A 13,860-nucleotide genomic window follows, 5' to 3' on the forward strand; every position below is an offset into this window, starting at 1 on the left:
ACACGCAGACTGTGTGACAAACGGAGGAATAAAACCAGGATAAATATCGGCCAGGCGTTTACGAGATGGAGAGAGCTGCGCGAAAATCTTGGACTTGACAGAGACTCTGCTCTCGCGAGTGTATTGATAGACAGGTAAGCAAATCAATTACAGGTAATACAAAAACGAATAAATGACCTCATCCGTGATCATGATTCGTTTATCCAATTTAGATACATTGCTATGGTGAAAACGCATTAAAAACGACGTCTCCCATCGTCACATGCTTCATAGCGTCATCAACCTTCGCCTTTGTTATTGTTGGAAAAGCGCCCTCTTGTGGTCAATTACAAAAGTCACATACTGGAGCTTTAAAGTGCACTATCCAAACTTAAATTGTTGTATTTTATGAACACTTTGGAATATAGACCTAAGGTTGGTCTCGTTTTAAAGAAGACAATTAGCAGATTTTGACAAAAGTGGAATTTTTTCTAAAAATTAAAGTATCAAAAAGTTATAGAAGTTTAAATCTATGCGCTATATTAACATACTATATTAATTTTATTACCTTTATTTTATTAAAATCTTTTTTACATAACAGGTTTTACTCTAAAACTGGTTTAGCAATTTAAGCCTTGTGTCTCAATAAGTTATGCTTCCAAATTTTGAAGTTGATCCTGAAAAAAATTTGAGGTTTCTGTGAGGATTTTATTTATGGCGTCGTACCCCAAAAGCCTTTTAGGAGCCTTCAAAACCCCTTTGAATTTTTTGTGTCAAATGAAATTTATCCCGATAGATTTTTCTGTCAAAACTTACTTCATACTTGAAAATAACCACCAAATATGGAAAGGTCTGAGACTCAGATTCCTTTCCAATGATATTTTGTTGCCACAGATTATAAAGAAGTTTTGATACATAAAAGACAGTAATGCATTTTGTAAATATGGACACTTGACACTGCCCCGGGGCTGTTTGTGGAGAACCGCCATAAGATTTTTAAAGTACCTAATTTCCATGGTATAACGCAAGGTCCGATTTCAAACATGGTTTTCACACATATGAATCTTTTAAATTCTATAGCTTTTTGGATGATATTTTATAAAATATTATGATTACTAAAAGATTTTATAAGAGTACAGTACATTTCAAAACAAAAAAGAGCGCCAAGCGTATAACAGGTGGTACGGGTTGACAGTTTTTTTAAAAACCTCCTTCATTTTTGGTCATAATTGCCTTGATATATCTTCTTCTTTAAAAAAGAGACCAAGCCTTTGAAATATATTCAAACATTTTTTACAATTATTTACAATTTTTGATTTGATTTATGTACTTTAATATCTATGTTTGATTAGTCAAAAAGGGGGGTGACAGTTATCTAAGACTCTGAGCCTACTTTCAAACTTTCTTTTTTGTAAATCTCAATGCAATATATTTTTGTTCAACCTAAGGTGGTTTCATCGTTTTTTATTCAGAATTTTCAGGAGATTTTGTGATATTATGTATTTTCTATACACTTTAAAGTATCAAAAAGTTTAGAAGTTTAAATCTACTAAATTAAACTCTGCTATATTAATTTTATTTAATTTTATTTATCTAAATTTTTTACTAACATATTTTACTCTAAAACTGGTATAAAAATTTAAGCGTTTATGTATCATATTTTTCATGTTATTTTGTTGATATTTGATATGAAAAAAATACACTTTTCTATGAGATATTATTTAGGGCGTCAAACCAACAATTACACCACTGGGAGACATCAAATCCTTTGATTTTTCTTTAATTTCTTTTCCCCTTTTTCTCTTCTTTTTTTTTTTTTTTTTTCAATACTCATGCAATATATGTTTGTTCAAGATAATATTTTTTTGTTCTTATTCAGAATTTTCAGGAGATTTGTTGTGAAGATTCTGTAATAAGATCTTTACACACTTTTTGATGAGCTAATTTTTCTCATTAAAATGATTACACTCTGAGCTCTGCTTCTTTTTTATTTCCCTTTACTTTTTTTTCCATTTTTTTTTTTGAATCAAGGGACAACAACAATTTATTTTTGTTCAATAAGGTCCCACTGTTTATTATTCAGAATTTTGAGGAGATTTTGTGATATTTTGTAATATCTATACACATTTATGAGCTATTTTTCCCTTTAAAATATATTACACTCTGAGACTCTTCTTTGTCTTTTCTGTCTTTTTTTTTTTTTTTTTTGAAAGATCAATGCAATATCTTTTTTTGTTCAATACGTATTTTTCTTTATTTTCATAATTTTCAGGAGATTTGTGATATTATGTTAATATCTCTATACAATTTTTATGACTTCTTTTTTTCTTTTTTTCCATTAAAATATATTACACTCTGAGACGCTTCTTTTTTTCTTTTCTTTAAAAAAAAAAAAAATCAATGCAATATATTTTTGTTCAATAATATTTTTTGTTTAATAATCAGAATGTTGAGGAGATTTTGTGATATTATGTAATATCTATACACTATTTATGAGCTATTTTTTTCCATTAAAATATACTAAACTCTGAGACTCTTCTTTTTTTCTTTTCTGTCTTTTTTTTTTTTTTTGAAAATCAATGCAATATTTTTTCGATTAATCATATTTTTTGTTTATTTTTCAGAATTTTCAGGAGATTTTGTGATATTATGTAATATCTATACACTTATTATTAGAAATCTAAGCCATTTATTTTTATTAAATAATATTTTTCTTCTATTAAACAAAATTATTCTTTTTTTTTTTTTTGAAAATCAATGCAATATATTTTTGTTCAATAATATTTTTTGTTTATTATTCATAATTTTGAGGAGATTTTGTGATATTATGTAATATCTATACACTTTTTATGAGCTATTTTCCCCATTAAAATATATTACACTCTGAGACTCTTCTTTTTTTTCTTTTCTTTCTTTCTTTTCTTTTCTTTTTCTTTTTTATTTCTTTTCTTTTTTTTCTTTTTTTTTTGAAAATCAATGCAATATATATTTGTTCAATAATATTTTTGTTTATTATTCAGAATTTTCAGGAGATTTTGTGATATTATGTAATATCTAAACACTTTTTATGAGCTATTTTCCCCATTAAAAAAATAGATTACACTCTACTGTTAAAAAAAATCAATGCAATATATTTTTGTTCAATAATATTTCTTGTTTATTATTTATAATTTTGAGGAGATTTTGTGCCATAATATTTTTTTGTTTAACTGTACCAGCAGTTCCTGTGCAGGTTGAATTTCCACTCAGCTGGCGAAGGTAGTACAACCCTCTGCTAGGCTTTTTATTCTTACTATGGAGTCAATGTGGTTTGTACAACACCAGGCCCTGAGAGATGGTGGTTCCCAGGAACCTGGAATGACTCCACTGCAGTCACAGTTCTGTTCATTATGGGGGTGCAGGGGGGAAAGAGCAGGCTGCACCAGACAGCCAGCTGCTCCAACTCCTCTTTGTCTGTAAGCAGACTTCTGCCTGCAAGCCCCATTAGGCCGGGATGACTGTAGTGCCGTCTGCAAACTTCCAGGAGCTTGACAGAGGGGTCCTTTGAAGTGCAGCGCCCGCGCAGATATATAAGAGCAGTATGGCAGAGAACATATCCTGGGGAAGCCAGTGCTGATGGTGACTGTGCTGAATGTGAGTTTAGTTCATTCTCACAAGCTGCTGCCTGTAATCTGTCAGGAAGCTGGTGATCCACTGACAGATGGAAGTGAGCCTGAGGAGAGCTGTGTGTGAGTTTGTCAGAGAAGAGGTCAGGTATGATGGTATTATTAAAGGGGTCAACCTGAAGTCTGGCCAAATAGGACTCCTTGCATAATTCCCAGGTCTGTGACCTGTTGCAGGCATGATGATGCAGTCTCATGTTACACTGCATCATCCACGAACCTGGAGCAAACTGAAGAGGATCCAGAAAGGGTCTAGTGATGTCCTTCAGGTAGTCCAGCACCAGTCTCTCAAGTGACTTCACATGACCACAGACATGGGTAGGAGCCGAGCAGGACCATATTAGTAAGTCCAGTGATTTTGGCATTTTTGGGAACCGGATTGATGGTGGAGTGTTTGAAGCAGCAGGGAGAACTTCACGCAGCTCCAATGACAGTTAGCGAAGATCTGTGTGAAGATGGGGGCCAGTTGGTCAGCACAGACTTTTAAACAGGTAGGTGAAACACCATCTAGGCCTGAAGCTTTTCCTCTACACAGACCTTAAGCACAGGTTGAATGGTGGGATGGGGTGGGGAACAGAGTGATATGCTTGCTTTTATTGCTGTGTAACAGTGACCGGCAATATATTACTGTCTCTGGTGGGACATGTGATGTGCTGCTTGTATATTTTGGCAGTTCACGTGAGAGATCTGATTTGTTAAAATCTCCAAGAATGATTAAATAGAGTCTGGGGTTCTGGTTTGCATCATTTCAGTTATTTGTTTGGGCCAGCTGTTGCATCACGCAACAGCCACGCACACGTTTGGGTCCGGGAGGCACATACGACATTCACACAGAATGAAAGAGGAAACCCCTCCCGCGGTGAGTAGAAAGGTTTGCAGTTTGTCTGATGGAGTGCCTCCTAAAGTTAGGACAACATACCTTTTTCAGCGTTATATTACATCTGGAACACCAACTTTCGTTGATGTAGAAACACAATCCACCACCTCTCGTTTTCCCCATTAATTCCGCGATGAGATCCGCTCTGAACAGCTGATAGCCCGGCAGATGAAGCGCATTGTCTGGAATAGCTTCACCGCCAGGTTTCATCAGGAAGCACAGTGCAGCAGAAGTTTGAAAAAGTCCTTATTGCTGTGGGTGAGGAGAAGAAGTTCATCCGTTTTGTTATGGAAGGGAACGGACATTTGAGAGATGAATGCTTGGAAGCGGTAGTCCGAAAGCCACGCGTGCGGGAGCTTCACCAGGGCGCCAGCCACGTTTCCTCTTCTGCGTCTATACGTACGTTTGAACAACACAGCTGTATCTCCGACTAGAATGTCCAACAAAACGTCCAAATAATCAAAAAAACTGAAAAATATTGTCTGGGATGTGTTGCCTAATGTTAAGGAGTTTGTCTCTGGTAAAACTAATAGAAGAAGAATGACAAAAAACAGAACAAACAAACAAAAACAACAGAAGAATTGCGGAGCTCGAGTGTCTTGGCCGCCATTTTGCGGCGCCACCGGAGTAAAAAAAAAAGTACAATACTAACCATCTTTCTGTACCATTATTAAAGGAGAAGTTCATTTCAGAGTAAAGATCTCCTGATCATTTACTCAGCCACATTCCAACCAACATCCTTCTTTTCTTCAGTCGAAAAGAAATCAAGGTTTTTGAGGAAAAAATTCCAGGATTTTTCTCCATATAATGGTGGAATTCATTGGTGGCCAACGGTTTGAATGTCATCCCAGCCAATGAACATATGGTCCTGATCAGCAGCTAACGATTGGTCATTTTCTAAAACAATACAAATTTACCATAATTTGGAACTCTCTTTAAAGAGACCTGAATTATGTCATTTCTGGTGAATGATGTCACATGTGGGTGGAATCGTAATTATCATGGGGTTAGTTTGATTTTAGACTGAGGACATGGGCGTAGAATCCATGTGGGGGACGTGTCCCGCCCACTTTCAATAAAATGCAAATTAGCCCCCCACACTTTTTTTCGGGCAAGTGTGAATAAATGTAGATTACAATGCAAAGAGACAAGATAATCTATGCATGACCTATATTCGTATCCAAAATGAGGCGATGTAAACATTATGGATCGCTAAAGACTCTCATGTAGTGTATGTTTCATTCATACTCGAAGCCAGAGGGCGCTCTCACAAGAAGTCCAAACGACTCCATAGAAGTAATAAACTTGTGACATGCAGGAAATCCCTAATATGGACCTCCAGCTGAATAAAAATCAGAAAATGTTTTTTTGATTGATTCCCAACAAACACATGGAATGTTCACATTTGAACCACCGATCGACCACAAAATCAGACTTTAGTACTGCCTTTTACTTTGAGATTGATCTGAAGTTTCTTGCAGATTTTAAAATCATAAGAAAATAGTTTTACTGATACTTTTTTTTGAAACCAATCCTTTGCATAACTAAACAGAAACACTGCACCTAACAATGGTATGGGGGAAAAAAGTTAATTAAAAAATATTAATAAATAAAAGCATATACATCAACTCAAATACGGTTAACTAATAAGCATTTGTCCTATTCTGTGTACTAAACTCCTGAAACATTGCTGTCTCTGATAGTTTTCTCAAAATAAGTAAAATTCCCATGAAGTGGCTCAGAGCAGATCTAGAGATTATGTTTATGTGTTCATGTATTCATTTTGAGGCGGAAAACACAGCGAGCTTCAGTAGGCCTATGTGTAGTAAATGAAACTGCATGTCTGCGCCATTAATTTCCTCGAGGGGCGGACAGGGAAAAAAATGGATGGTTAAACTATGGTTAGTGTAGCAAAAAACATGTTTAATTTGTGGTTAACATAGTTTAACAATAGTAACCATTGTCTTTGGATTTATAGTAAAATCATCGTTAATTTTTGTTAAGGGTTGTGTTGTTGTCTGCCCTAGCTCCCGCCCCTAAACCTTAAAAAATACTACTGTAACGCTAAAATAGATGATCATGAAAGTGAAAGTCGTGACATTTGCCAAGTATGGTAACCCATACTCGGAACTGGTGCTCTGCATTTAACCCCTCCAAGTGTACACACATAGCAGTGAGAAGTGAACACACCAGGAACACACACCCAGAGCAGTGGGCAGCTATATCCAGCGCCCGGGGAGCAACTGGGGGTTAAGTCAGGCGCGCAGATGGCACTAGGGACGGGGGGGGGGGGGCATGACCCCCCCCAGATTCATAGTAACCCGATCGGTCCTGCCTCATTGTCTCAATGAAAGGCTCTATTGGTAAACCGAGGATTAATCAGGGTTTCCGCTACGTACACTAGCCTAAGTAGTGGCGAACTGCCCGCCATTCCTTAAACATTTACTAAGCGATTTTGGAAACACGCTTTTGGACCGCAGTGTCTGACAAAGTCCCAAAACAACACTTGTAGCCAATCAGCAGTAAGGGTGTGTGTCTTGTCCTGATAGCGAGAAGAGAGCGCTCAATTTGAGTGCACAGGACGCATATTCATTACAGTTTAACATTAGCAGAGGAAAAAAAATGATAAAAAAATATTAGCAGATCGACTGTAGGTAGATTGAGAGAGATGGCAGATAAAAAAGCGGAAAATATCTGAGAAACAAAACATTAAAAAGAAGGGTTATAATCAGGCAAGAGGCAGAATCCGCGTAAATATCGGAGCAGCTTTCCAGCGGTGGAGAGAAACTAAAGGATTGGGAAGGGCTCGAATCGGACGCCGAGGTTGCTTTGTTTCTTTTTGATAGGTGAGTAACGTTGATTTTGCTTTGTTTCACACAACTTATCCATGTTGGCTTTTGTTTTAATATGCTTATGTGTCATCTTCACTTGTTTCGGTGATCGTCGTTGCCATGGTTGCGTATGTACGTGTGGGGCAAAGATTTCAAAATAGGGGCGAGGCACGATGGCCGAGAGAGCTCAACGTGCTGCAACTTCACAAAACACGTTCAAATAGAAAAAGCACCAGAAAATTAAGAAAACATCTTCATCAGTTTGACAGCACACGTGCTGCAAATGCTCACAACACAATGAAATACAAAAACAAGCTTCAAATGCTCACAACACAAACAAATACAGAAACGAGCTGCAAATACTCAACACAAACAAAATTACCCCAACAAAACGAAAATTAAATTCTTGGCGTATTGAATACAATTTGTATAACCACAGTTGTACAAATACCGTGGTTAAACTATGGTTAGAGTAATAAATCCATGGTTAATTTGTGCATAATTACAGTAACCAGCTTTTTTGTTTGCTTTTTTTTTATATAATAAATGTATTTATTAATTATTATTTTCAATAGTAAAACCATAGGCTCTTTTTAGTTTTTGTAAGGTAAGTTTTATAAAAGTAAGTTAGCCAGCTACCATAACCGTTCACAGTTACAGTAATTGTGTATTTAGTCAGCTTATTTAGGCTAATAATATCCACACAAAAAAAAGCAAAAAAAAAAACAAAGATCTTTTTAGAGCAAACATTGATAAAGTATGTCCCAGCCATATTTGTCACTTTACGGTTCCCTTAAATATTGTCCCGGTTCTCCCGATGGCCAGTCTGACACAGACACGAAGAACGTGCAGGATTCATACATTGTCTATTTGCGGCTTAATATTCACAGACACTAGTCCATATCGCATTGTGATTAAAGTGTTTTATTCATCCAAAATGTGGCATATTGCGTCCACGTTAGGCTGAATCCCGTTTTTATGACTGGATTCTACGAACCAGACTGTGTTTTCCGCATCGCGGAAATTATGGGCCGTATACTGTAGGCTATGTCTCAGAGAAGTCAGTGCAATTTGGGAAATAAATCAACTAAATCTGTATGTGGATGTGTGTAAATATTCAAATTTAATCCCCTTTGTAATCGTAAACATTTTTATAAGCAACTTTAATTTAATTACACATTTTTTTCTTAGTAACTGTAACTGATTACAGTTACATTTATTATGTAATTAAATTACGTAACGCCGTAATTTAATTACAATTATGTTACGTAACAACTAGTTACTCCCCAACACTGTTTATTACAGTAGCCAACAGAAACTATAAAATGTATTTTCTGTGATAAAATGGAAAAACATTATAGTATAAACCATTCAAAAAATATAGGAAAATTTAGAAAAATATAAATTTTAGAATACAAAATATTGTTTATTGTACAGCAGTGTATTTGATTTTTAACTAGTAGTTTTTTCCACAAGAAATGAACACAAATAAATGCTTACATTATTAGACACTGTGCACATTTTGTCAATAACTTTCTAAGAACAAATTCAGTGAAGTGCCTCAGGGACATGAGAAAATGCTTGGTGTAAGATATAAATAGGACAATATTTTATGATGAAAATTATTTAAATGCAATAATTATATTTAACTATAATGTTAATTAAAAACAGCTAAAATACAACTAAATATAATGAAACAAAGCTAAAAAATTACTGAATATAATTAAACTAAGACAAAAAGTACTGAGGGTAAGTAAATAAACAACAAACCCTTAATTTACATCGGTTAAACAAACAATTAAATTCATTCCACCATCAGCAGATGTTCAACAAAATATGACTGTTTGCTGCTAAACAATGGGCCCTGAGTGACAGAGAGAGCAGAGAGAGAGAGAGAGAGAGAGAGAGAGAAAGAAAGAGAGAGAGAGAGAGAGTTCCATGAACTGGAAAGTCATGATCCACTTGAGCTCCTAAATTTTTTACAATCTTTTATCTCTAGAGTGAAGCGGGCCTAACAAAACATATATCAAACCGAAGAAAAAGTGAGAGGAATATTAAGGTGACCGTGATAGCTGTGAATTTTTTTTTGCTACTTCTTCAACAAGACAGCTAAAGAGCACTGAAGCAGAGCAATCAGGAGGAAAACTGGATAAAGCAGAAGATACTGGATACAGAAGATCAGTTCACATCCAAATAACAGGCAAGACTGAATCTCCATCTACTGCATTTTAAAAGACTATTACAAATCAGTGAGGGAGGACTAAATTTATTTTAGTACCATTGAAATATAGTAAAGTATAGATAACTAGCAGCAGTCTGAGAGTGACAGTTAAAAAGTGACAGTTACAGAAAAAACAAACAAACAACAACAATGTAAGCCATTGCAGGAGAGCCCCTCCCCCACTGCATCACTTACCCACAGACTATCAGGAGCGCAAAAGACAAGAAAACCTATAAATACAGTCTGCTGAAGAACAACCCAGAGACCCTGATGGCAGACGTTTCTCAAAAAGGGGACAGATCCATCTTCACTAATCTGCTCCTCTACACAACAGACTGCAATCTTTGGCACACTGTCATCTGTAAACACTACAAAAGTTATAGAAAACTAGGCATCTGTAACGGCAGACAAATCCAAATTTATGAAGAAAAATGACACTAACAGGGCATTTCTAACTGTAAATATTTACCATAATGGAACCATAATGTTCCAGGGGACTGAAGCATGTCTCAGCTCTGTCCAGGCAAACTTCAACCATCCTAAAAGCTCTGGCAGAGGCTGAGAAACAAGCACAAGGAGCAAACAGTGACGCTGCAGGAGACTGTGACCCCCAGAGCTCAAGGGAGAGGCTCGAGGAGATGGAGCTGAAGCCTGATGAACACAACCCTCAGCTGGAGCAGTCTGTCAGTCAGATCAGAAACAGCCTCTCCCTACAAGAGGTAGAGCTGGTGGAGCTCCGGGAACTAACACTCTCCCATGCAGTATCCAGTGAACGCCTACAACACCTGGAAAATAAACTCAATCACCTCACACGAGACTTTGAAACTAGTGTTGAGGAGCTCAAAAGAGAAGTATGCAAACTACAGCAAGACAGAAATGCCCTGAATAAAGAACTGGAAACAGTCAGGCAGGAGCTGCTGCTCAGAGAAGGAGAAATACAAAGCCTGAGAGAACAGACAGAGAGCCTCAGCCGTATCTGTAAGCAGCGGCCCAGCTCTCCCAGCACCCAGACAGCAGCAGCCCACACTCCAACACCGGAGTCCAGCACTCCAACAGCCACCACAGGCAGAGCCCCCCGAGGGCCCCCAAGAGCAAGGAAGTCACCCACAGAAAGCAGAAGTCATCATTTTAATTGATTCAAATGGCAAATTCATCAATGAGAAACAGCTCTTTCCTGGCCACAAAACATTAAAACTCTGGTGCCCAAAAACAGATATTGCCCTACAACAACTGAACAAGGAGAACCTGGGTGAACCCAGCCACATCATCATCCATGTTGGCACGAATGACCTGCGGGCACAACAAGAGCGAGTGGCAGATTCAGTGACACGGGTGGCCATGAAAGCAACACAAACCTTCCCTACCTCAAGAGTAGTTATCTCCACCATCCTCCCCAGATCAGACTTCCATCCACGCACCATACAAAGAGTAAATGCAGACATCTCACGTAGATGTGCTGGAATGCCAAATGTTCTTCTGGCACATCATCCTACACTGGACCTCGGCCACCTCTACGACCATGTCCACCTCCGTAAAGTCAGTGTTTGTGTGTTTGCCAAAAACTTAAAGACGCGGCCCTGGGCCGAACCCTTGGCAGCCCCCCAAAGAGTGCCAGAGCAACCACTGCCCTTCAGCCAGTGAGAAGCTTTCCCCCAGCAGCACCACAGAACATCATCTCTCCAGGCTCGGCTAAGCAGTACTGTACAAACCCTACCACTATGACCCCACCCCACCCCACCGCCCTGGACCTGTACCTCGTCCTCAGCCTCGTCCTGGACCTCGTCCTCAGCCTCGTCCTGGACCTGTACCTGGACCTCAACCTTCACAACCTGCTCTCTACTACCATCAGCCTACACCACAGCAGCTGAGACCCCAACAGTACCTTGCACCACAGGGCCCTCTCTCCTGGGACCAACATCAACACAACCACAAAAGACCCAGAGCAGCTCCAGCGAGGAACGACATCATCTCATCAGAGCAGCAACCCGGTCCACACCCACACCGGCCCGAACAGCAGGAGCAGAGGAGCTATGCTGCAGCCCTAAAAGAGCCAAACCACACCAACCTGCTAGAGATTAAGGACCTGCTCAGACTTATATACACACGGCTGGAACAGTAGTAGTGAGTAACAGACATACACACAATATATGTACTGTATAAAAAAAAAAAAAAAAAAAAAAAAAAAAACACATTCAATGTATACACATACTCTTTGATCCTTGATACTGTGTTGGACTTGGGTTTGTATCACTCTAGAGCAATATTAAGATTTGTTGAATTGAATTTTTTTTACATTTGTTGACAAAATGAGATCATTAACTATTACAATGTGGAATATACAAGGCATTAATTCATCCAGTTTTGGCTACAAAACTAAAACCTCAGATTTTAGAAAAAACATTTCAGACATGGACATAATAATATTACAGGAAACATGGCGCAAAACTGATGAAGTCACTCTTTGTCCTCCAGGATACTGTGAAATATTTTTATCCTCTATAAAACATGAAAAAAATCACACGTGGAAGAGATTCAGGGGGCATCATAATCTGGCACAAACAAGAAATTGACAAATACATCCAAACAATTAAAAAAGAAGAATCACATATCTGGCTCAAAATCAACAAGCACCTTACCCAAACCACTAAAGATGTTTTCTTATGCGCTCTCTATATTCCTCCCTCTGAATCTCCATACTATAATGAGGACATCTTTGAATCTCTCCACAGTCAAATAAACCACTTCCAGGCCCAGGGAAGTGTGTGATCTGTGGAGATCTAAATGCCAGGACAGGGTCTCTTCCTGACTACACCACAGATAATGGGAATAACCATATTTTTGGACAGAGCTTCCCACAAAATATTGTAAACTTCCCAAGAAATAACACTGATGACCAAGTGAATAAAAACGGGAAGCTTCTGATGGAGCTCTGTCGAAGCCTCGGTCTGTACCTGGTCAATGGCAGGGTGAGAGGAGACTCTCTTGGAAGGTACACCTACAGTTCATTTCATGGTTGCTCAACAGTAGATTACATGATCACAGATTTAGATCCATTCTCTTTCAGAGCATTCACAGTCAAACCAACTAACACCCCTATCAGACCACAGTCAAGTTACTGTTTACATAAAGAGGACAACAAATACGGACATACATTCACAACCCAGTAAGCTGTACAACATTATAGAGAATTACAGATGGGCACAAAACAGCACAGAAAAATATGTGACAGCAATTGGCCATCCAAAAGTGTGTTCACTTATAGACAATTTTTTAAGGCAGAATTTATCCTCATAATCGAGATGGTGTCCATCTGGCTGTGGAGAACATAAATTATATATTTACATATTTGGCCAATTTATCTAACCTCACATTCTCTAAGAAAATCCATAAAACAACACAAGAAAAATGAAAAATGGTTTGATTTAGGCTGTAAAACCATGAGGAAAAAATTAAGACAATTGTCAAATCAAAAACACCGACATCCAAACAATGCAGATTTACGCCATCAATATTGTGAAGAACTCAAACAATATAAAAGTACACTCAGAAAAAAGAGAGAACAGTACATCCAAAATCAACTCAAAACTATTGAAGAATCCGTAAATTCTAACAATTTCTGGGACAACTGGAATCACTTGCATAAAAAACATCATGAACAAGCAGCCATACAAAAAAATGGAGACACCTGGAAAAATCACTTTGAACAACTTTATAGTGAAATTACAATAAACCCAGAACAAACCCAAAAATATGAAAAAATGATTCATATGGAACATACAATAGGTAAATATCAAAACCCATTAGACTAACCCATTACAGAAAACAAACTGATTGATAAAATCCAGGCCCTAAAAAACAAAAAAGCAAGTGGACCAGATGGCATCCTCAATGAAATGCTCAAGAACACAGAGCACAAATTAAGATCGGCTCTACTAAAACTGTTCAACTTGGTTCTGAGTGTTGGTCATTTCCCTGAAGCCTGGAATCAAGGACTCATAACGCCCATATTCAAGAGTGGAGACAAATCAGACCCAAACAACTACAGAGGCATCTGGTGTGAGCAGTAATCTGGGGAAGCTGTTCTGTAATATCATCAACACAAGACTCGTACACTTCCTCACCGAGCACAATGTCCTCAGCAAAAGTCAGATTGGATTCTTACCAAATTATAGAACATCAGACCACATCTTCACCCTACACACCTTGATCGACAAATACATTAACCAAAACAAATCCAAAATATTTGCTTGCTTTGTAGATTTCCAGAAGGCCTTTGATTCAATTTGGCAT

This window comes from Cyprinus carpio, chromosome B3 (genome assembly GCF_018340385.1).
Source record: "Cyprinus carpio isolate SPL01 chromosome B3, ASM1834038v1, whole genome shotgun sequence".
Classification (NCBI taxonomy): Eukaryota; Metazoa; Chordata; class Actinopteri; order Cypriniformes; family Cyprinidae; genus Cyprinus; species Cyprinus carpio.